Below are 24,010 nucleotides of genomic sequence, written 5' to 3'. Positions count from 1 at the left end.
CACCCCACCAACCCCCACCAATACCACACTGCCTTAGTAGCTTTTTACTTAGTAGTAAAGTACATTTATACTTACCTTATTTTGCTTTTTCAGTGAGATCTTGAATAGTTTTTTTGTTCTTTCACATAAATTTTAGAATCAGATTGTCAATTTTCTTAAAAAGTTGCTTGTTGGGATTTTAATTGGTATATAATAGAATTTATAGGTTAATTTGGGGAGAATATCTTTCTGATATTGAATCTTCTTTTCCACAAATATGATACATGCCTCTAATTATTTACCTTTTCTTATTAATATATTTCAATGCCATTTAAATTTTTTCTCTATACAAGTCTTGTCCATCTTTTGATAGATTAATTCTGAGGAATTTCTATTTTGTTGAGATTAAAGAATACATTTTTAAAACATGTTTTCTAATTCTGCTTCAGGTATACAAGAGTATAATCGAATATAGCATAATGACTATGAGCTTAGTCACTGGAGGTAGCCCACCTACGTTTGAATTCTGGCTCTGCCGCTATTATTGTATAAACTTGTTTAAATTACTAAAATTCTCTGTGCCTCAGTTTCCTAAAGTGTAAAATAGAAATAGTGTCTTGTTGAGTGTTGTGATTATTGAAGTTAGTTAATATAACCGAAGTGCTTAGGATAGAGCCTGACTCAGGATAAATGCTATATAAATGTGTATACCTCTTTTTGTGGTTAATATTACATATTGATTTTATACATATGGTCTTTATACTAAATTCTCATTATTTCTTATAATTTTTGCTTTTCTTTGTAGATAATAAGCCAAATCACCTGCAAATAATGACAGCTTTGTTTTTTCCTCTGCAATTCTTATACCTTTGATTATTATTTTTTTCCTTGTCTAACTATACTGGTTAGACCCTACAATACAAGCTAGAATAAAAGTCTTGATGGTGAACTGTCACAACCAAGGAAAGCAGCTACAGAAGTAATACCTTTGGATGTGTTTGTCTTTCCATAGCACCGGGTTTATTGAGTGGAACCTTCTCAGATAAACCAATTAGGTGTCCACACAGGTTAACACACAACACGCAGAGAGGAGAAGGTACAGAGGCTTATGACAGAGCAAAAGGATGAAAGTCCTTAGCGTTTCCAAAGTGAGCTCTGTTGATGGGTGGCACGGATGGTCTCGCATCTGTCCCAAGCTAGCAGCTACAATGGGCAGAAGGTCAGAGTTTTGACTCTCAGCATACCCATACGTGATGCTCTTGGGCCAGGCTTGAATATCATCTGTCTGAGGTGTTCAACTTGTGTGGTCCTTGCAGGGTGGAATCCTTTTGCTTATTGGCTCCTGCATTTGGGGCTTACAGACAGTAGTCATGGTTGATGTTTCTGTGGTTTTGGACATTCCGGTCACACCCTAAAGGCACCTCGCTTATGTGCCAGTTGACATCACTGTCATGGTTCCCGTGGACTCCATGTTGTAAAGTCTAAATAGTCTTCATTTCTTTATGCTTTATACAAGAACCTCTATGTCTCTTTCCAGATTTGGAGATTTCTTGAGATGTTAAGTCATTAATAATGTTTAATATAGACTTTTAATAGGTAACCTTTTTTTTTCAGGTTAGATCACTTCTTTTCTATCTGGATGGATGCTATAGAAGAACTTCCTGTCATAGTGGAAAATTGGACTAGAATGGGCCAATTTACCACTAAGAGTCTATTATTGAGTGTTTTCATAAACCATGGTGAACTGTTTAGATAATTTCTGAATTATTAATCCAGTGACTATAATAGCTAACTAAGCCCTGAAAATTTAAAATAATAAAATCAGGGTAAAAAATTCTTAGACATGTGCAAGGGAGTTCAATTTATGGAGGCAGCAGAAGGTTCTCATTACATCCCGTGTCTTAGCAAGGCTCCTGTGTAGTGTTTAAATATGAGAATGCACTTGGAGCTACTTACTGAGTCTTTATTATGAATTAACAATTTTCTTTGGCGATCAGGCCTCTTACTACATTTGTGTATGAACTAACAACTCATAATAGTGGCTTTGCCTAGAACTAAATGCCATGAATAGTAAAAATAAGATTGGGGAGCATCATTTTAAAGACAGTTTATACAAAGGAAATTGCTGTCATGCTTTCTTAAAATTTTAATTATCCAATTAGATTCTGAATTCTAACAACTGTTTACCTTTAAGAAAATAATGCAATTATGTTCAGAGCAGTTATTTTACTAGACAATAAAACTATAGGAGACTGGGAAACTCTCTCTTGTGATTCACAGAGAACAAGGATAAGAACATATACTAAAGGGAGAAATGAAAGAAGATAGAAGTTAATGCGTTAGTGCCTGCCAAGAGAGTCAAAACAGCATTAAGTATCAGTGGGGAATAGACTTGACTTGTTTTATTTCTAAATTACTTTTCAATTCCCATCCCAAATGTTGCATTCAATATTTTAGCTGGTGCCATTTTAAAATTCATCAAAGTACATACATATGGCACACACCCAGTTCATCTGGAATCCACAAAGTTCAAAGGCTTGGTATTATCATCTTGAGAATGCAGTGATAAAGAGAGCAAAAAAAAAATTGTCTTTTGAGAATGTAGTCCTTTAGATCAAACATCCTGGGATCAACAATATTAGAAGAGTTGTTTTGGATTGTTTACATATAAATTTGGAAAACTTTTTTTTTATATGGATTATAATGGAGGACTAGGTTTTTCAGGAGGCCCTCATTTGATGAACAAGCATTTATTGAGTACCCATGTGCCAAGCTCTGTGGTGAGTCAGTCAAAGTTGCTGTCTGATAGAACTCATAGTAGTCTAGGAATGGCAGATAAACAGAAAATTACAATGTGGTGTGATAAGTTGATAAGATAACCATTGAGAGTTGTGAAAATATTGAGAAAGATTCAGCTACCTCTGTCTGTAGTGTTTGGAATGGGAACAGGAAAGTCTTCAGAGACTCCCTTGTGAATAGGCAATTGAAGGAAGTTGCTTCTCTGATTACCAGAGGAGCAGGGCCAGCTTTATGGGGTGTGCCTGCTATGTGGTCATATATGCTTGGCTCCATGCATAGAAGGAACCTATGATTGCTTTAAGTTCTGTTGTTGCCATCTTGAATTTCTTAAGGTGTCCCATATTTTCACGTTTTTACATTATAGGGGTTCTTGCAAATTATGTACTAGTCCTCAACAGTAAATAAGGAACTGTAAAAAAAATCTGTATATTCTCTGTCTTAAAGGGGCTACCAGACTGGGATGGGAGTAAGTAGCTCAAATCGAGAAAGAAAAAGTATAGGACACTGATAACTTTTGTAATATAAATATATGGATGATATATCAAGGCAAGTCAAAGAAAAGATCTGTTAATTTTGCATGAGGTGCAGTGGTCTAGACAAATGGGTACTGAGGTAACTTAAAGAAAAAGGAACAGTTGAGTTAGCCCTTAAATTTTGGTTTGATTGCTTCACAAAGGCTCAAGAAAGGCATTTTAGTGTGTGAAATAACATGCAAAGAAAGGAAAGCATTCATTTACTAAAAATATATTTATTGATTGCCTGTTATGTCCCAGACACTATTTCAGGAACTTGGGGATAGAGCAGTGAACAAATTAAAGTCTCTTTCCTGATAGAGCTTGCATTTTAATGAGAGAGATGGAGAATGAACCAATAAATAAATTAACCTACAATGTCAGATAATACTAAATGCTATGAATAAAAATAAAGCAAGTTAAGAGGATGGAGAATGGGAATGTGGCTTTAAAAATGTGTTTTCTAAGGTGGTAACATTTGAGCAGAGACTTGAAAGAAGTAAGAGAGCAAAAAATGTGGGGGAAACAGCCAGCAAGTTCAAGGTTCTGAGGCAGGAATAACACTAAGATCTAAGAAAATATGGATGTCAGTATGAGTGGAGCTCAGTTTGGAAGGGGAAAAGTGGCAGGCAATGACGTTGGACATTCAGATAGGGATCAGGCCATGGATGGCCTGGTAGGACATGTTAAGAACTTGGGGTTTTATTCAAAGTGACATAGTAGCTATTAGAGAGTTCAGAGCAAGATTGTATTGTGAAACGTTCCCTTGGCTGCTCTGTGAATAACAGACCGCAGAAGGTCAAGAGGAGTGGAAGTTGACAGGAGATAATGGATGGTGGTGACATCATCTAGAGTGGTCATGGCGGAAACATTGAGATCTGGTTAGATTTGGATATATGTTGAAGCCAGAGGCAACAAGATTTGTTAATGGATTAGGTGTAGGGTGTACAAAAAGATGCTTCTGAAGTTTATGGATGGCCTGAGAAAATGGAAGAATGGCATTGCCATTTACTTTGGAAAAGTCCTATACACATTATGCTCAAGGAGACTGCCTAACGTCACTAGAAATGGAGTTTAAAATTTGTGTAAATTTTAAACTTTTTGTGTAAATAAGGGAGGAGAGAGGTAGAAACTGTCTCAGATTGACTCATAAATTCAGAGAAGGAATTTGACATTTCCTTAAGGATTTTAAATCACAACATAGTGGAATAAGTTCTTCACTTCATTTTGACTGTCATGGAGAGACTCCTTTGGAGAAGTGGGAGAGAAGTCAATTAGAACGCCACCATAACAGTCCATATGAGAGATGGTGAACCTGCTGGCAGTTGATTTACAGACAAGGAGATGGATTCGAGAGAAAGTCATAGAGTGTTTTATACATCAAGTATTTTGAGCACCTGTTTTCTAGGCATCATTCTTTTTATTTTATTTTAATTAGTTTCAAGTATACAGTAAATGGGTTAGACATTTATATAGTGTATAAAATGACCTCCCTGATTGCTCCTTCTCTCCTCCGGCTCTATACCTAGCCATTCCGTTACTGCTGACTGCATTCCCTATGCCGTGCTCCCCATCCCCATGATCATCTATCAACTACTAATTTGTACTTCTTTAACCTTTCACCCCATTTTCTCAGCTCCCCAGCACCCCTCCCCTCTGTCCATCACCAGATTTTCCTCTATATTCGTGAGTCTGTTTTGATTAGTTTGTCCTTTTTGTTCCTTAGATTCCACATATAAGTGAAATCATATGGTATTTATCTTTCTTTGTCTGCCTTATTCACTCAGCATAACAACTTCTAGGTCCATCCATGTCATTGCAAATGAGAGGATTTCATTCTTTTATGGCCGAGTAATATTCCATTGTATATATGAACCATAACTTCTTTATCCAATTGTCTGTCGATGGGCATTCAGATTGCTTTCATATCTTGGCTATTGTGAATAGTGCTGCAGCGAACATAGGGATGCATAGATCTTTATGAATTAATTATTGTTTTGGTTTTCTTTGGGTGAATACCCAGAAGTGCAGTTTCTGGATCAAAAGGTAGATCCATTTTTAATTTTTTGAGAAACCTCCAGACTGTTTTCCATAGCGACTGTACCAATTTGCAATCCCACCAACAGTAAATAAGGGTTCCCTTTTCTCTGCATCATCACCAACACTTGTTGTTCTTTGATTCATTGACGATAGCCATTCTGACAGGTGTGAGGTGATATGTCATTGTGGTTTTAATTTGCATTTCTCTGATGATTAGTGACCTTGAGCATTTTTTCATATGTCTGTTGGCTATCTGTATTTCCTCTTTGAAAAAATACCTGTTCAGGTCTTCTGCCCGTTTTGTGATTGGATTGTTTGCTTTTTTATTGTTGAGTTGTATGAGTTCTTTATATATTTTTGGACATTAATCTCTATAGGTATCATTTTGGGGACTTGATGATATGCCAGTGAATAAAACAGATAATAATTTAATGCCCTCATGGGACTTGTGTTCTAATAAGAGGAGAAAGACAATAAAATAAATAAGTGATATATGAAGGGGTTAAGATAATAAGTTCTAAAGAAAAAATGTAGCTGAGAAGGAGGATAGTGTATGAGAGGTGTTGTGATTATAAATATGGAAATCACAGCAGACCTCACTGAGAAAGTGACATCTGAACACAGCAAAGATCAAAGGCTTTGATTTTGAATTTCTACAAATCCATTCATACATTCCTCAAATATTTATTGAATGTACACTGTGTCCCCAGACACTTTGTTAGGTATTGCTGTTCATTAGAGCTTAATTTTTATTTTTCCATTACGCCTGGAAGTATAAACAATGCAGATCGTATTTTGAAAAGTCCTTGGTAATGTTTGTATTGCAACTGCCATGGCCCTTTGGGATCTTAAAAAGCTCCCAGATATCTCTTGTTGAATGCCTCCTCAGACCAAATGCCACTGCTAGAATAGCAGTTATAGGAACTCAGGGGAAGATTTGAAATATTCAGCCAGTGCAGTGAAGGACTGTAGCAAACTAAATGGGGATATAAACTGAGGTTTAATCTAATAGCGCCCTTTGAAAATGCCTGTGTGACTGAAATAATGTACAAAAGGACTTTGTAAATTATAAAGCCCCCTATCAGAGAGATCTTCCCCGATGACCCTATCTAAAACAGCAGCATCTTTACAAACACCACTCCCTCCCTCACTTTCCCATGTCATTTTTCTCCATATCACTTATCACCAACTGACAGGTTAACTATTTCAGTAAGTTATTTGGGGTTTTTGCCTGTCTCTTAATCCAGAATAAAGCTCCACGAGGTTAGCGATTTTCTGTTGTGTTCACTGCTGAATTCTTAACATTTAGTATGATGTCTGGCATACACTATGAACTCTTACTCTCCAATTTTTTTTTAAATTGTTAAATCTATAGATTTTAGGTAGGAAAAAGAAGAGGAGGAGGAAGAGGATGACAACTTGGAGGATAATGCTATGAACTCCTGACCCAATAGAAATTGGCACCAGTAATAAATTTTTGAGGTACATCTGTACAGTCTGGACCAATCCTCTTTGATCTATTGGCATGTATTTTTGGAATAGCTTGTCAGGTAGGGTGGCCAACAATTCCAGTTTCCTTGAGACTGAGGCTTTTCCAAAGACATGGAAATTTCAATGTTAAAACTGAGACAGTTTTAGGCCGACCAGGATGGTTGATTACTCTCTCTCTCTCTGGTCAGGAGTATGAGTTCCATCTGAGAATGCAAAATGTGACCAAGTTAGCACAATGTGGTGTTCATATTCCAGCTCCTCTACTGACTCATCCTAGAATTTGGCAATTCCTTCGCCACTCTTAGGCCTCTGTTTTCAACATCTATAGACTACGTATCCCTAGATCCTTGTAAACCTCTCAGAGCTGGGTCCCTAGATTAGTCAAGCAGTATTTTTACAGTGTCAGCCTTCTATCTCATGCTCTTTATTTTTTTTTCCTCTTTTTTTCTCCTTCAGACTGATTTACTACTTCAGTATTGATGATACAGATATTTATCTGATCTACAATCCTCATGAGTTCTCTTAACTCTAATCAGTTCCCAGATTGTTCACATCAAATTTGGGCTCATATATAACTGCAGTTGATATTAGATGTCAAAGTGGAGATAAAAATATTTGTTGTGGACGGTAAATTTCCATGGAAAGAGTGAATTTTTATCTATTTCGCTTTCTTGCTTGCATTTAGTCCAACTTCTATATGTACTCTGTCATATTCACTTGTACCTGTACCTTTCCTTCTTGCCTCGCAGTCTGTCTTGGTTTTGCCTTGATACCTCTTATTAAATCCATTTCCTCCCTTCAGTTTCAAATTGCATTGATTATGGCCTTTTATAAAATAACTCTAGTCTCATATTTTTACCCATGATTTAGAGATAACATATTTTGGATATCATACTTTAATTTGTCCTTATTTTTTCAAATGCAGTAGTTTCATAATGACCAGACTGTATAAGTTAAGAAAACTATATTCATATACTCTTAGAATTTCTCAGTCTTGAAGATATATATATGTTGATCGAATACCTTTTGGTCTGTGCTGGAATATTTCAACTGATAGGAGCTCAACACTTTGAGAAGCAGCTCTGTGTAACACAAAGACAGCTCCATCTGCTAGAAATATATGCTTTGCTTTAGACTGAAATCTGTCTCCTTGATGAGTGGCCATGGATTCTAGCTCTACTCCTTGACACTACCCAGAACAAATCTCTCTTATCCGGGTAATAGCCCTTTATAGATTGGAAGAGAACAATATCATTGTATCCTACCTAAATCTTACCCTCTCCAAATTACATGGTTCCATTGCTTTATAAGTTCCATATATGACATGGTCTCAAATTCCTTCACCATTGTTGGTTCTCTGGTCATATTCCTGGCTATGGCACTCATTACCTGGATGCCTATTAGAACTAATGGAGAATATTTATATTCTTACTTATTTCATTGCACAAATTTTGCTTTTGCCATCTAAATTTGCAGTATTTTTTTTTTAACACTCCTCGTACACTAGTGGTTTTCAAACGGTTATCTCTGGACCAGCAGCATCAATGTCAGCTTTACCTGAGAAGTTGTTAGGAATACAATTTCTCAGACTGCACCCCAGACCTACTGAATCAGAAACTCTAGGGATGGAGCCCGATAAGCTATTTTAACAAGGCTTCTTGGTGATTCTGATGCATGTTCAAGTTTGAAAACTGCTGTATTCTCGACTGATATTCAGCCCCCTAAATATCTCTTCTACTTGCTGATTCTACACCAAACCTCCTACACCCAGTATTTAGATATTTGGCTTATGTTTACCCAATTGTACTGCATTTCATTACATTCATTCCACTGCATCATTTTGTCAAATGCTTCTTGGATTCTGATTCTGAGAGTGATGTCACCAAGAAGGAGACATAGGTCATTACTGACCTCGCTCCCCATCACAAGAACAACTAACTGCTCTTCATGGGTGAGACACCACTGAGAGAATCCTAGAACATGGGGATGAGGCTGAAGCATCACACCCAGAGGATTCTGTTTCTGTCCTACCATATGCTTGCTAACCCTCACACATTTGGCTTTGTGTCAGCTGCAATTTTGATAAACTTGAGTCAGGTATTTATTTTGAAAGATATCATTTTTTTCCTGCAGATAAAGCTATGTTTATAATTTTCCTCAGAGGAAAAAAAAATTATGTTTCTAAATTACAGAAACTGACAGCTTCTGAGAGGACTGCGTTCTAAGTAAGCTTTTTTTATTTTTTTTCGTATTGATTTACTTGTCCAGAGAAGCTAGAGCTTGAGGCAAGTACTGGAAAAAAATGATAATGTTTCAGAAAGAAGCAACCCTAGGTTCAGAATGGGCCTATAGTCCACAAAGTGAACAGGAAGCACTTCATCAACTCTTCTTGCAGCTTTAGTGATCTAGAGCTTTATGGTTCTCAGTCAACCCTGACTTCAGTTTGGAATCACTCGGGGAGGTGTGCAAACTTGTGTCCCTAAAGATTTGATTCACTTGGTCTGGAGTGAGGCCTGGGCATGGATTTTTTTTTTTAAATAGTGTTCTTGTTGTTGTTGTTGTTTTTCTTACCTGAATAATGTGTAGCTGGGGTTGATTAAGAAACACTGAACTAGGGATTTTTATGAACTTTGGTATTTACCTGAGTGACGTGGGAGCCATGACAAGGGTTTTGAGCAATGGAATGGCATGATCTAAATTATGAGTTAATAGGATGGATAACTGGTCTCCCTGTTGAGAAGAAGCTAAGATACATGACACAAAAGAGATGCAGACAAAGTGCTATAGGCATTGAAAGAAATGAGAGCTCACTGCTTAGATATGATCGGGGAGTCTTCACAGAGAAATAGACTGCATGGGAAGTAGATTTTGAAGTTGGGCAAAGTTAATGCGGGAAGGACTCCAAGAATATGAAATGGCATGAACAAAGGAAAGGAATATTTGTAGAATGGCAAGGACTCGGGGCTAGCAACATTGTAGGTCAGAAACAAGAAAAGACAAGTACATTGAGGCTATATCTTTGTGGGTCTTGAGTGTCAGGCTCAGTGTTTTAAACTCATTACAAGAAGCTGATAAAGCAGTTGAGAGCTTTTAAACAGGGAAATGACACTATCGAAGCTGTTTGACTGTTTCTTCTCAACTATTTCTCTCACATCCAGTTGCTTATTAAAAGTCACCATTCTATCTCTGTCATTTTCCCCAAATTCTTCCTCTCTCTTTCATGACTACTATGTCTTAGCTGAAGTCTCCATTCTCTAAATGGTCAGTGTCAATAATCTCCTCACTGGTATCCCTAGATGTGCTGTGGTTTCTCTCTAATCTACACATCTTCCAGTATCATTTTTTTTGGCTCTATTGAAATATAACAGACAATTAATTGCTCATATTTACATTGTACAATTCAGTGAGTTTTTTTTTCAATTATAGTTGACATACAATAATATCTTCTTTTCAGTTATTACAGCATAGTGATGAGAGATCTATATAACTCACAAAGTGATCACCCCACTAAATCTAATAACCTTCCCCTTACATATTTATGACATTATTAACTATTTTCCTTATGCTACACTTTATATCTCCTTGTCTATTTTGTAACTATTCATTATACTTCCTAATCCCCTAGCCCTTTTGCACCATCCCCGCCAAACCCCCTCCCATCTAGTAGCCCTCAAAATAGTCTCTGTATCTTTTTAATTTCCGCTTTTGTTGTTGTTTATTTTGTTCTTTAGATTCCACATGTACGTGAATCCTGCAGTATTTGTCTTTCTCTATCTGACATTTCATTCAACACAATACCCTCTTGGTCCATCAAGGCAAAATCTTTTTCCATCCCCTTCCTTTTAGTTTGTGTGTCTCTTAATCTGTAGTGAATCGCTTGTAGGCAGCATACGTAGGGGTCTTGTTTTCTTATCCATTCAGCCACTCTATTTTTTAGTTGGATCATTTAATTCTTTTCCATTTGAGGTACTTGTTGATAAGAATGTAGTTGTTACCATTCTTTATTCCTGTTTTTGATACACGTTTTTTCTTCTTGTAGAAGTCCCTCCAACATTTCCTGTAATACTGGTTTGGTGTTGATAAATTCCCTTAGCTTATTTTTGTCTGAGAAGCTATTTATCTGTCCTTCAACTCTAAATGATAGCTTTGCTGGATAAAGTTGTAGATCCTGGGTTTTCATCACATCCAGTATTTTGTGCCAAGCCCTTCTGTCCTGCAAAGTTTCTTTTGAGAAATCAACTGTCAGTCTTATGGGTGCTCCCTTATAGGTAAGTAATTGCTTTTCTTGTGCTGTTTGTACTTAACCTTTGGCATTTTAATTATGATGTGTATTGGTGGGGGCCTCTTTGGGTTCCTCTTTCTTGGGATATTCTGAGCTTCCTGGGATTATATGTCTATTTCCTTCATCAGGTTAGGGAAGTTTTCCATCATTATTTCTTCAAATAGCTCTTCAACTTCTTGTTTTCCTTCTGGTATTCCTATAATATGGATATTTTTTACAATTAGTTGTGTCCCATAGGCTCCTTAAATTATTATTATTATAGTCTTGGCTTCCTTTTTCTTGCTTTTCTGATTGAGTGTCCTTGGCTTCCCCATCCTCTGTATTAGTGGTTTGATCCTCTTCATTATTCACTTTGTTTATTCCATTTAATATGCTCTTCATCTCAGATAATGTGTTCTTCATTTCTGACTGGTTCCTTTTTATAATTTCCTTTTCCATTTTTATGTTTTTTATCTCTTTGTTGGAGTTCTCTGCCCTTCTCAAAAGTTCATTGAGCATCTTTTATATGTGGATCTCTATTCTGTTCTCTCATATGGTTTCTGCTGCTTTGTCTTCCTATTTTGGCTACCTTTCCATATCTGTTTCTGTGTACTAAGCAAAGCTCATAAGTCTCCTGGTCTTATTAGTGTGGATTCGTGAAGTCGGTGTCCAGTGGCACAGTCCTGAGAGGGGGTCAGCTGCAGGCCAGGGTTAGCCCCAGCCTCTTGCCCTCCGGGGCCTCCTGTTAAGATTCAGCAAGCAATCCAGATGCTGTGCTTATAGTTGCCTCAAAAGGCCACACCAGAAACCGAGGCCAGCTGCCGCCATTTTGAGCCTTGGTGCTGCTCAGCAAGGGGCACCTGACTTGCCAAGGACACACCTGGGTGTGGCTTGGTTGGGGCCCCGAGTTGGAGGAGGCAGGGTTTCAGGGAATCCTCTGGGTGGAGCAACCTCTGTCATCCAGATTGATGACATCATGGCTATGGCACACTGTGTCTGTGCACTGTGAGTAGGGAGAGCTCAAGAGAGGAACAATGAATACCGCTGGCACTTTTGCCTGAGAGAGATCCTTGCCTCTGGCCCTCACTCCGACAGCTCTGTGTCTCCCAGTAAGTCCCAGGTGCCCCCTGCACAGCTGAACCTGTTCTGGTGCTCAGAGGAGCAGGTCTGTCACTGTGAAAGTCTGCTCGCAGAAGCGGCCCCTTTAAAAGGCTTATGCCACTGCCACAGCCTCTGTCTCACTCAGCCACTCCGGACCCGGTTGCCCTGCGTCCTCACCCCATCCTACCTTGTGCCATTGTAGGCCGACTTCTTATTTCTCTCCCCAGTTGTAGGGCTTGTTTATCTCGATCCCAGGTGACTTTGCTTGCTGTTTGCTCCGTATTTCTGTCACAACTTTGGTCGCAAGAGGGATGAACAAAGCCTCTCTCATCTACGCCATTTTTACTCACACCTCCAGTATCTATTTTTAGGGCATAAATTTGAACATGTTATTTGATTTCTTAAAATTTGTCACTGGCATTCTACTGTCCTGAATGTTGTACTTCTTGCATGGTGTACCCATGACATCTCTACCTTTGGAAGGACATGAACATATTCTTCCATGAGTTTAGTGGCTGAAAAGGCCTGCTTACCTAAGCATGAATTTTCTTTGAAGTTTCAAGATTTATCTGTGCACTGCATCTGGATTCTATGTTCTCTATGTCATTTAAATATCAGCGTTTCCTTATAATCTTCATATAAAATTCATATTTTGGAAGATGTATATTATATATTATATATATATTAGCTTCTAATATGCAACTGCATCATCTTCTTTTTCTATCTCAAAACCCTTTATAATTGGGTTTCTAAGATTTTTACGCCACCTTTCCTGCCCCCAGCACACGCACCCGTACTCGCCTTCAGCGCATATCACCCCGATTCGCCAGGAATTCTTGGTTGTGTTCTACTCACGGAGACCCTGCCCTCAATTTTGCTTTCGAATCATTATTCCTTCAACATGATATTCGTTAACCAGCCACTATCGTGCTGTTAATATTTCTGAGATATTTATAATTTTGAGAGATTTGTATTGTGTGTGTAATAATGTGTAATGTGTAGCCAATGTGTGTGTGTGTTTATCTTCTTAGGATAGAGTTCCAGAAATGGAATACTAGGTCAAAAGCAATGAAGAGGTTTGTGATTATTTGTACACCTTCCCAAATTGTTTTCCAAAGGTAATGTAAAAGATTACTGATCTTTCTGCCCTTAACCTTTGTTAAAGTTCTTACCAGTACTGGGGATTAGGGTTTAGATTTCCTCCAGAAATATCAATTTTATATGATCTCATCTTTGTTTTAATGTATTTTGCTGATTCTTCTTTGGGTCATAATATATGCTCGGTATTTACTTTAGTAAGATTGTTTAATTTTCTTTGCTCACTTATCTACTTGGGTCTTTATTGATTTTGATAATCTCACTATAAATTTAGGATACTAATCTTTTGCTCTGATTTTATGGACTTGTGCATTTTACCAAAAGAAATGACAAAGCTCTAGATTGTACTTAGAAATCCAAATGGTACGGTTTCCTGGGGAAAGAACTGGTATTTAGGTACTGCTGGGAAATATGTGGTGTGTTGGTACACCTGGTATGTTTTCAGAAACTATAGTATAATTTCACAAAAAAGATTTTGTCACTGGAGTGTAGGTTGTGACACCAAAATCTGAGCTTACCTTCTTTAATTTATCACGGTTTCTCCACTTTTCTCTGTGCAATGCATATTCACTCATAATACTGTTTTCGTGACTCTGATTTTAGCTTGGCTGCCTTTGTCAAATAAATAATACCAGCTCATCCAAAATTTTCAGGTATTTGTGAACATAAATCATGTGATGTACAGTTACTCATATGTTTTCCCTCCATTCATTAATTGTGAAGGATGTTTTTCCTAAAAATAGGGTTTTATAAAACTTCTCAGAAAGTCGTCTTCCATAATTATTTTATGGTTTAATTTAAGCTGAAAAGTACAATTAGAGCATATCTGATTACTAAGGTCATAATAATGTTCCCTTTGGAACAAACATCACAGCATCATTAGACTTAATGCTGACTTTTCTGGACCTCATACAAAAACCTTGTCTCTAGGTGCAGGAGGGTAGAGGAGGGAGGTAACCAGATTTTTTTTCCTCTAGTTGGGCATGTTATTTGGTTTGCAGTTCTCTAACGTACAGTTATATCTCAAGTCCCCTCCTCCACCTCCTAGTCAGAATTGGAATGTGAACAGAAAGAAGGGCAAACCTGACAATCTCAGGGAGCTACTTGACAGGCCTGGCAAGTTCCATGACCAAGAATAACCACACATGGTGGTCAGACCATAAATTCCTAACTGGGTGGGTCATAGTGGGTAGTCATGTTCCAGGCTTATAGATTCATTAATAAAAGGTTGATCTTTGCCTTAAGTGAGCCATGTCCATTGTTTTTGTGCATCTAAGATAACATACCCTTGGACCGTCAGTAACTTATCTTTTCCAGACCATGCAGAGGCATAACCACCTATAACCCCCAAACTCCTCATTGTTATCTTGTTGCCCTGTACTGCTAGAGGGAAGAGGCATGAGAACTACACAAATTGACGAGTTGTATTCAGAGCCTGCAATGTGCTGCCAGACTACAGGAAACCTACAAAACAAAGGAATATTCCTACTGGGATAACTAAGAAACTATTTACCTATATCATGAAAGGAAAACAGAAAAACCAAGTCTTTGAGTCGTACCCTACAGAAAATAAATCCAACCATTCATTCCCTACGGAGAACCTATAGAAAAAAGGCTGAGATTGTTAGTATGCCTTTCACGCTGCATACCCATACTATCAAAAGTTAATGAAGTCTTTAAACTGTAATTCATAGAAACTAAGAACATATAAACTGAATTCCTCAAACACTCAGGGCCTCTCTTATTGTCCCTCTCAGTCGCTCTTGGTCTCTTGCATTCTTTTTGATCTTTTTGAGAGAAGACAAAGTTTCTGTCTGTGGAGTATTATTCTTTCTCTACTAAACTTTTATCTGTCTCTAATGCTGGTTTCGCTTGAATTCTTTCCTGTGCTCAGTCAAGAACTCTCTCTCTTAGTGCAGGGCTCGAGTCCCCAGTTGGGCGGGATTTTCCCTGTCCTGCATCATCTTCTTAATCTAAAATGCATAAAAAGAAACTGCAAACTGTTCTTCTCGGAAGCACTTAACTCGGTCTGTTGAGATCTAGCTTTCACGTGTATCCTCAGTTTGGCTCAAAAACATTTTTATAAAAATTCTCTATAGGTTTCCCATAGTTTGCTAAGAGTTCTCACTTTGCCTTGGCGTTTCTCCTTTGGAATCAAGTTTAAGTGGGTGCTCTCCCACGGCAATTTCAGAAAAATCAGGTTGACGTGTCCTATTCCTTTCTGTGGTCTTCCGTTTCAGATCAGTTATTAAGAAGCAAAGTAATGTGGAGGCAGTACTCTTCCTTTCCCTAAGATGGGGTTTTGCTGTGCCATCTAAATTGTAAATATAATCATTTTGCTATAGTTAGGTAATGGCTGTACCATCTGTCCACTTTGTCTCTGCTGTTTAGAATCTCAGATAATTTTTCATATTAAAAATCTTTGCTCCAGGAGAATATTTTATGACATTTAAAAAACAGCTCTTTATAATGTAGGAAGTGCTCTGGATCACTGCAAGTCAAGGCTTTTGTCAATATGAGACTGAAGCATGGATTCAGATAAGTGGAACTGAGTGAGCTTAAAGTGAAAAGGAGAAAGTTTGGAAAGTACAGAGAAAGACCCTCACTCTGTAAGATGAAGACTCCTCCAAGGAGTGTGTTCCCCGCATGCAAGCAGTCTCAGCAAGGGTCCTTCCTACAGGTCAGGGCTAGTTTCCACAAAACTGTCAACAGGGCTCTTGTAAATAAGATAATATAGAGAAATAGTCTAATATATTACCTGGTATATAACGTAAATAGCAGCTATGAAGTCTAGCATGTCGTAATAGAAAAACAAATACGGGATCAAATCCCAGTTTCTCCACTTAACTATATGGCCTTGGGCAAGTAACCAAATCTATCTGAGCCTAAGCTTTCTTGTGGGTAAAATGGAGACAATGATAATATTTCAGCTTGCAGAGTTGTTGTGAGAATTAAATCAGATAAAAGTATTTCCAGCCCCTAGAACAAGATATAACCCACGATAAACTTTCAACAAGTGCTAGCTATAATTAAATGACCATTGTTTATAATATCACTTGATTTCTCATGAGTGTGTCTGCTGCAGTATCTTCTAGCTACCCCAAGACTGTTTTCTGCATAGCATTTTCACCATTCCCCGCAAAATGATTGCTATGCTTGTTTTATGATAATAATTGCATTTGGTCTCTTCTGAATTCACCATTAAAAATAAATAATTCAATCCCATCCATTTTGCATGAGAAGAAACAAAGTATAGAGAGAAAAGGGATTGCTCCAGCTCATTCATTTTGGCTACTAACAGGACTGAGCTGGGACCCAGGTGTATTGACTCATCTGGGGTTCTCTCCTCAGTTCCAACATTACCTGTCTTAAAATCTCGCCTTCTTCACTCACCCATGTCATTCCCAGAGCACATCCAACCTTATGAGAAGCCTCTCTACTCATTCTTTGAAAATTAAAAGTTATGTCTTAAGTATTTCTGTGAAATAACCTTTATTGTGGTTTTACTCCGTGCCAAGAACTACATGCTTAACACTAAGCCAAAAGGATGGGGAGCGAGAAAGGGATGTGCCAATATTTGGACTTGATGGTTTGTGCAATAGGGTGGCCACTGATTTGGAACACCAGGGAGGGGATAGCACAGTTTCCAACTCTGATGTAGACTCTCCCATCTTGTTTTTATTCCTTAGATCATTTTATTTGAAATCCAGTAGGGAGTGGAAGGGATTAGATTATCATCGTAAATGAAATGAAGTTTCATTTTAGAAGGATGTTTCATTCCCGTAACATTTACGTGGGCAGAAACTGCCACACCCCAATAGATTACATTTCTGGGGATGATTTCCACTGGATTTTTTCTAGTATAGAATATTAGCATATTGTTATTTTTTAATTATAGGAATGCTAAATGCTTATAGAAATTTCAGAAAATACTGAAAGGTACAAAAACATATTTTAAAAGATTATCCATAACTTTGTGCTCCAAAAGAACACTGGTGACATCTTTGTAAATTTGAATCTTGCCACAAATATTGAATGGAGCATCCGCCATGTGCCAGTAACCTATTAGGCTATGGAGATATATCAAGGACTCAAAAAGGCAGAGCCCCCACCCTCACCGAGCTTACATTTTAGAAGGGGGAGTAAAACAATAAACTAATAAATAAAATAATGTCAAGTACTGACAAATACTGTGAAGAAAAATGTAGCAGTACAAGGGCAATAAAGAGTTATGAGGATACAATTATAAGTAAACAGACTGGGGGATTTCGTATTGGGTATTAGAAATGAATGAAAAAAAAAAGATTCAGTTATTTGAAGATCAGAGAGGAAAGCATTTAAGGGCAGAGGAAATAGATTGCTCAAGTGCTGGAAGCCACTGATGCATTCAAGGAACGAATACAGTAGACTTTCCCTTCTTATCCACCTGTTTCACTCTGTAGTTTTAGTTACTCACTGTCGATTGTGGCCCGGAAATATTAAATATTATTTTAAGTAGTGTGCTGTTCTAAACAGTGTGATGAAATCTCGAGCCATCCAATCAAGGATGTGAATCATTATTTTGTCCAGCATATCCACACTCTATGTACAGTACAATAAAATTTCTGAGAGAGGGACCGCATTCATTTATTACAGCATATTGTTATAATTGTTCTATTTTGTTAATAGTTATTATTGTTAATCTCTTACTGTGCCTAATTTACAAAATAAACTTATTATAGATATGTACGTATAGGAAAAAACATAGTATATATAGGGTTCAATACTATCCATGATTTCGGGCATCCACTGGGGGTTTTAGAACATACCCCCATGGATAAGGGGGGATCTACAATAAAAGGTTAATGTGGCTGCAGTATTAAAGACAGAGGGTACTACAAGCTGAAGAAGGAGGCCCCCCAAAAAGTTTTTATCTTGTTATAGTGTGATGGGAAGACATTATTACAGTGTATTAATTGGGAGAAAAGTGACCGGATTTATATTTAAAGAGATCACATTTAATAACATACGCATTGCCATCATGCTGGAGCTTTCCTGTGTTGGGTTTCCCTACTATTTGCTGGATCCCATCTTTTTCTCTTTCTTGGTTTTATTTATTTATTTATTTATTTATTTATTTATTTATTTATTTATTTATTTATTTATTTATTATTTTGGTGTGGAAAAGTTTCCATAGCCTTATTTTTAAAAGTGCAAGGAAGATAAATTTTTAGGCACTGCTTATCTGAAAATATATTTATTTTCCTCACATTGTTGATGGCTATTTTTTTCTTGATATAGAATTCTAAGTTGAGTATAATTTTCTCTCATTTCTCAGACGTTGCTCCATTATCAAATTAGTTTCCAATATTACTGTCGAGAAGTTTGATAGCACTATAGTTCCAGATTCTTTGTATGTGACCTATTGTTCTAACCTCTCTATAAACTTTTAACAAACTATAGAAATGATCCCTGAAAGTATAACCTTCTATAAACTTTTAGACTTTTCTCCTTATCCCTGGAGTTCTGAAATTTCATGATATGCCTTAGAATGGTGTCTTTATCATTCAGTGTGCTGGGGAAATGGCAGAACTTTACAAATTATAACCTCTTGACCTTCAGTTCTAGAAATTATTACTATATTTAAAAAATACGTCCGCTCTGTCTTTTCTTTCTTTCTTCTTCTCTCCCTCCCTCTCCTTTTCTCTTGTTCTCTCTAGCTCTCTGTAACTCTTATTGTAATTTGGATATCTTAAATTAATTCTCTAATTTGCTTATTTAGTTATGTCTATTGTGTATCTGATCTTTAAGTTCCACTTTCTACATCATATACTGTGCCTCATTACCCAGTTTCTACCAAGATTTAAAAAATATTTGGAATCATATTTTTATTTTCTAAGACCATTTTCTTGATTGTGGGATGTTTCTTTTTAATATCATCATGTCCTATTTTATAGATTTAATATTTTATCTTATTTATTTGAAATTTTTAATGATAATGAAATTATTAATAAGTTTTGCTCCTTAAATTATTTCTGTTTCTTCTTAGTTTTTTCTTATATTTCTTTGTTAAGGTCTCTATCTTTCCTTTGGGGAATTTTCTCAAATGCCTGTTGTCCCTTGCCTTTTGATATATTTAAGAATGAGATGGTAAAAATACATTTGGAAATTCTGAGCAAATACATTGTCCTCCTGACCGGTGGACTCCAGCGTAGTAGATGCCCACATGTCAGTACCTATAAGTCATTTATCCAGAAATGGATATTCTAATCATCCCCTTTGGGATCTAGCCTGGATCCTGAGAACCATGCTGGTGGAGAGAAATCAGAAATATATATTTACCTATGTTTTCTTATGTGGTTTAATGACTTGATGCTTTACATATAACTTTTTAATGCATTTAATATGTATAACATAATACAATTCACATATATATCACATCATAACAATATAACATAACAACATAATATAATATAATATAATATAATATAATATAATATAATATAATATAATATAATATAATATAAATCAGGTTCCATATATATAGTTCAGTGGCCTCAGCCAGGAAGCCTGAGTTAGAATGTTGGCTCCACCACCCACTAATTGCATGACTTTTGGCAAGTTATTTATTATCTTTACGTGTCAGTGTCCTCTCTGTAAACTGAGGATAATATAATCTACTATATAAGGTTTTTGTGAGTGTTACAATATGTTAATATATGTAAAACACTTAGAAAAATTCCTGGTATACATCTATCACAAGAAAATGTCTGCAAACCATTTTGTGGTACTGTTGGAGGGTATTCCTTGCAGTAAAAGACTATTTTTATTGAATAAACACTGATGTGCTTTTTAAAAATCCAGTTTTACAATCCTAACATTGTAACACAGTCAGAGAACATGAATTGGTCAGAAAAGCAGAAAGCAGTGTCAACTTGACCCTAGTTTTTAATGGCTACAATTTTTTTTGAGAATTTTTATAAAAATTTATTTGAGCCAAACACAGGATATGCCTGGAAGCAAGATCTCAACAGACTGAGAAAAATGCTTTCATGACTCTATAATTTTGACCAGGCAAAAATGAAGGGTCTTTGTTAAAGTATAATGGGCTATCATATAGAACAGAGATAAAATCACATGTGTATAAAGCAAGAATTATAGGAAAAGAAGTTCAAGTATGGAGAAGATATAAAAATTTAGCTAAGTTTTATGACGTCTAGGCAAAACTGTTTTGTGACCAAAGGAAATGAATTCAGATTCCTCCTACTCAATGACATATAATTCAATAAAATGAACAATCAGTGTCATTAGAATTGGTGTTAAATATAATACTATGAGTGGGTGGCCAGTGGTTGTGAAGAAGAGAGAAATCATTTCAACTTGAAAGCAAACATATTTCCTGTTTTAATATGAGCAAGTGTGTTTGTTAATGCTCTGAAATTCAGAATTTCTTCCCAGTCTTTCAAGTATTGACTTATACTATTTAAAGGTGCCTTTATCTTCAGTTTTATCTCTCTTAATGTTCATTTTCCTTTCAAATAATTACTGAGTTCTGCTAGCAATAACACTGTGACAGTTATGTGTATTTAAAGATCCTAAGTAAGTACTGAGGAAATTGAAAGTAAATGGCCTCTGAATGTCCATGACATAACTGACTCACTGGGAGTGAGTCATAGGCTTTGAGTTGTTTTTCCAGTAGGGAGATCGTGTGTAGATTCCTCCCCAGCTCTTCCTGTGTACCCAAAGTCATACATTTATGAAGTGCTTGGGTTAGGTACCAACTGGAATTAGAGAACCAGAATATCTTGAGATAAGACTTGTAATCTAAGTCGGGAATGAAGGTAGAAGATAAAAGTTAAGAACGCAGCTTTTGGAATCAGCACATCTTGACTGTACAGTCTTGAGTGTGTGTGTAATCTTGCTGAGCATCAATTATCTTTATGCGTAACAGGAATAATAATACCATGTTATGGGGTTGATGTGAAGATGAATAGAGATGATGTATATAAAATCACTTGCATGGAGCATAATACATAGTAGGCTCTTAAATACTGAATTATGAAAAGTGATGGCCTGTCCCCATAAGACTTGGGAAAGGGCACAGGGGATGGGAAATCAATGTGGATTTTTTTTTAAAAAAAGCACAAACCATATATATTGCCTGACAGAGTTACTTCTGCCCTTCAGATATAAAAATCTTAAATCTAATAATTTCTTTCTCCTTTCCCTCCAGCTCTCAAAATTCCTACATCTTGCCAGACCTGCCGAAGGTAATCAAGCCACTCTGTGGCAACCTCCTCATCTAACTTTCCTTGTCTCCTGGGTGTCCCATGCCTTGTCTGGCTAACATTAGAAACTGGATTGGGCTTTATCCTCCAAGTAAGTATTTCAGGCTGTCCTTCTCTAAACCTTTCCCATTTGCCACACATGTTTCCCTATGTCATACTCGCTGGCTCTTGACACACTTGTGCTGCAGAGCACTGGGCCATAAGTAACTGAGCTATGAGATAGGGTAACCCATTGTCTAAACATCAGTACTTCAACACTTCCTGTTAAATGTGGCTGCATGTAAGCATATATTTCCCAGTCTTTAGGTTTTACTAAATTTATTGGGGTTACATGGGTTGATAAAATTATATAGGTTTCAAGTATACAATTCAATAATATGTCATATGTATATTGCATTGTGTGTTCACCACCCAAAGTCAAATCTCCTTTCGTTATTATATATTTGATACCCTTTATCCTTTTCTACTTCCCCCCTCCCCCCTTTCCCTCTGGTAACCACTAAACTGTTGTCCGTGTCCATGAGTCTCTGTTTAAAAATAGGTTTGTCAACTTCTACCAATACTGAATTGACTTCGATAGGTGCCTTTCACTGTATTATAAGTCTGTGCTATAAAAAGTCATTTGCAAATAGCTCAGTTGCATAACATCAGAGGAATAGTAAATTGTGGTATGTCCACATGATGGACCATTATACAACTATTCAAGTAATGTTTATAAAGAGTTGTGTTTTTTTAATTAAGTTTATTGGGGTAACATTGGTTAATACAATTATATAATTTTTAGGTATACATTATAATTTGACATCTGTATATTCTATAGTGCGTTTACCACCCAAAGTCCAGTTTCCTTCAGCTACCATATATTTGATCCCCCTACCCACTAGGAGCTTTTAATGACATGGAAAATGTTAATGATATAATGCCTAGTGAATAAATATCAGCTACAAAAACTTTCCATATAATGTGATTTAAGCCATTTAAGGAAATATGAGATATATGTATATTACTGCATATACAATGGTATAATTTATAATATTAGAATCATATATAAAATATAAAATGTGTTTATTTAAGCATTATATATGCACATATATTTATATCTGTATACATATATCTGAAATATATTAAAAGTAAATACGATATTAACAGTGATTATCTATAGGTTAAGGAATCACAGGTGGTTTTTATTTTTTAGTTTATATTTTTATCTTCTTTTCCCCTCTTAACATTCTATAATATACAAGCAATGTTTCTATCATCAGCAGAAAATAAACATGTTTTATTCCAAACAGTTATCATAACCAAAAGTAATTGTCTGAGCTGTGAAATCAAATCATCATTAGATAGTTGAGATCTGAATCTCTGACTGCCTCTCATCTTCAGTGCAATGGTTTCCCTAGACTGTCAAGGCCAAATGGAGAAGCTTAACTTTGCCAACTGTGCTTTAAAAATATGCTAAGTAGTCAAACAACTATACAAATACAGACTCTTTGTGCAATGAGCCAGATCATGTTCTATGACGTGGGGTTTGCAGTAAGCTGAATAATGATCCCTCTCAAAGATATTATTTATGTCTTAATCCCTGGTACCCATATCACTTTATATGGAAAGAAGACTGTAGATGTGATTATGTTGAGATGGAGTCTTAAATGCAATCACACATATTCTTGTAAGTGGGAGACAGAGGAAGATTTGACACAAACAGAAGAAGAGAATGCACTATGCTCACGAGGCATAATTGGAGAGATGTGAACACAAGCCAAGTGATGCTGACAGCCACAAGAATTCGGAAGAGGCAAGGAAGAGATTCTCCGCTAGTGCCTCTGGAGGGAGTAGGGCCTGGCTAACACCATGATTTTGGCCAAGTGAAACTGAGTTCCGATGTCTGGCTTCCAGAACTGTGAGAGAATAAAAATCTGTTGTTTTAAGGCACTAGGTTTTTGGTAATTTATTGCAACATCCAGATCAATGTAATATGTGGTTATAGAGACATGCGTGAAACATGGCCCCAGGCTATGAAGATTTCAAAGACTAGGGTGTAGAGTAAAAGGCATAGTGAGAGAAAATTATAATACGTTGTTAAAAGTGACTAACTCTGTGAGGTCTGAGGAAGGCATCTTAGAAGAGAGGTGATATTGGAGCTAGGTCTTAGAGGACTAGGACAGAAAAGTAACAGGATTCGCCAGCTGATTTTATGGGATATGGGTTACTAGTCCTTTGAGGGAAATGAGTTGTGCTTTCAGTTCCATTTGGTAGCACAGTGCTTAATTGGTGGCAGTAGAGAGTAGGACACAATGGAAGGGCTCCTGGACTGAGAGGAGATATGTGTTTTGTCATTGTCATGCTACTATGTGACTTTGGGCAAGTCACTTCTTTGATTTATGCCTTAATTCTCTCTCTATATATAGTGCAAAGTTTAGACTAGATTTCTAAGGGTGTCTTGCCAGTCTAAATTTCCGTAA

At 36.7% G+C, this 24,010-nt stretch overlaps 1 long non-coding RNA gene across 1 annotated transcript in view; it reads left to right on the top strand.

Annotated features, from left to right (window-relative positions):
• The window catches only part of LOC120605443 (uncharacterized), a 94,325-nt gene that overhangs the window by 60,915 nt on the left and 9,400 nt on the right, over window positions 1–24,010 (top strand). Inside the window, exon 2 of the long non-coding RNA XR_005653631.1 lies at window positions 21,494–21,639. This is a non-coding gene — a long non-coding RNA (uncharacterized LOC120605443). The remainder of the gene's footprint in view (window positions 1–21,493; window positions 21,640–24,010) is intronic.

The sequence above is a fragment of the Pteropus medius genome, unplaced genomic scaffold (genome assembly GCF_902729225.1).
Source record: "Pteropus medius unplaced genomic scaffold, Ma_sr-lr_union100, whole genome shotgun sequence".
Classification (NCBI taxonomy): Eukaryota; Metazoa; Chordata; class Mammalia; order Chiroptera; family Pteropodidae; genus Pteropus; species Pteropus medius.
The sequence above is the reverse complement of the archived record's forward strand: the minus strand, read 5'-3'. Positions and strand labels throughout refer to the sequence as shown.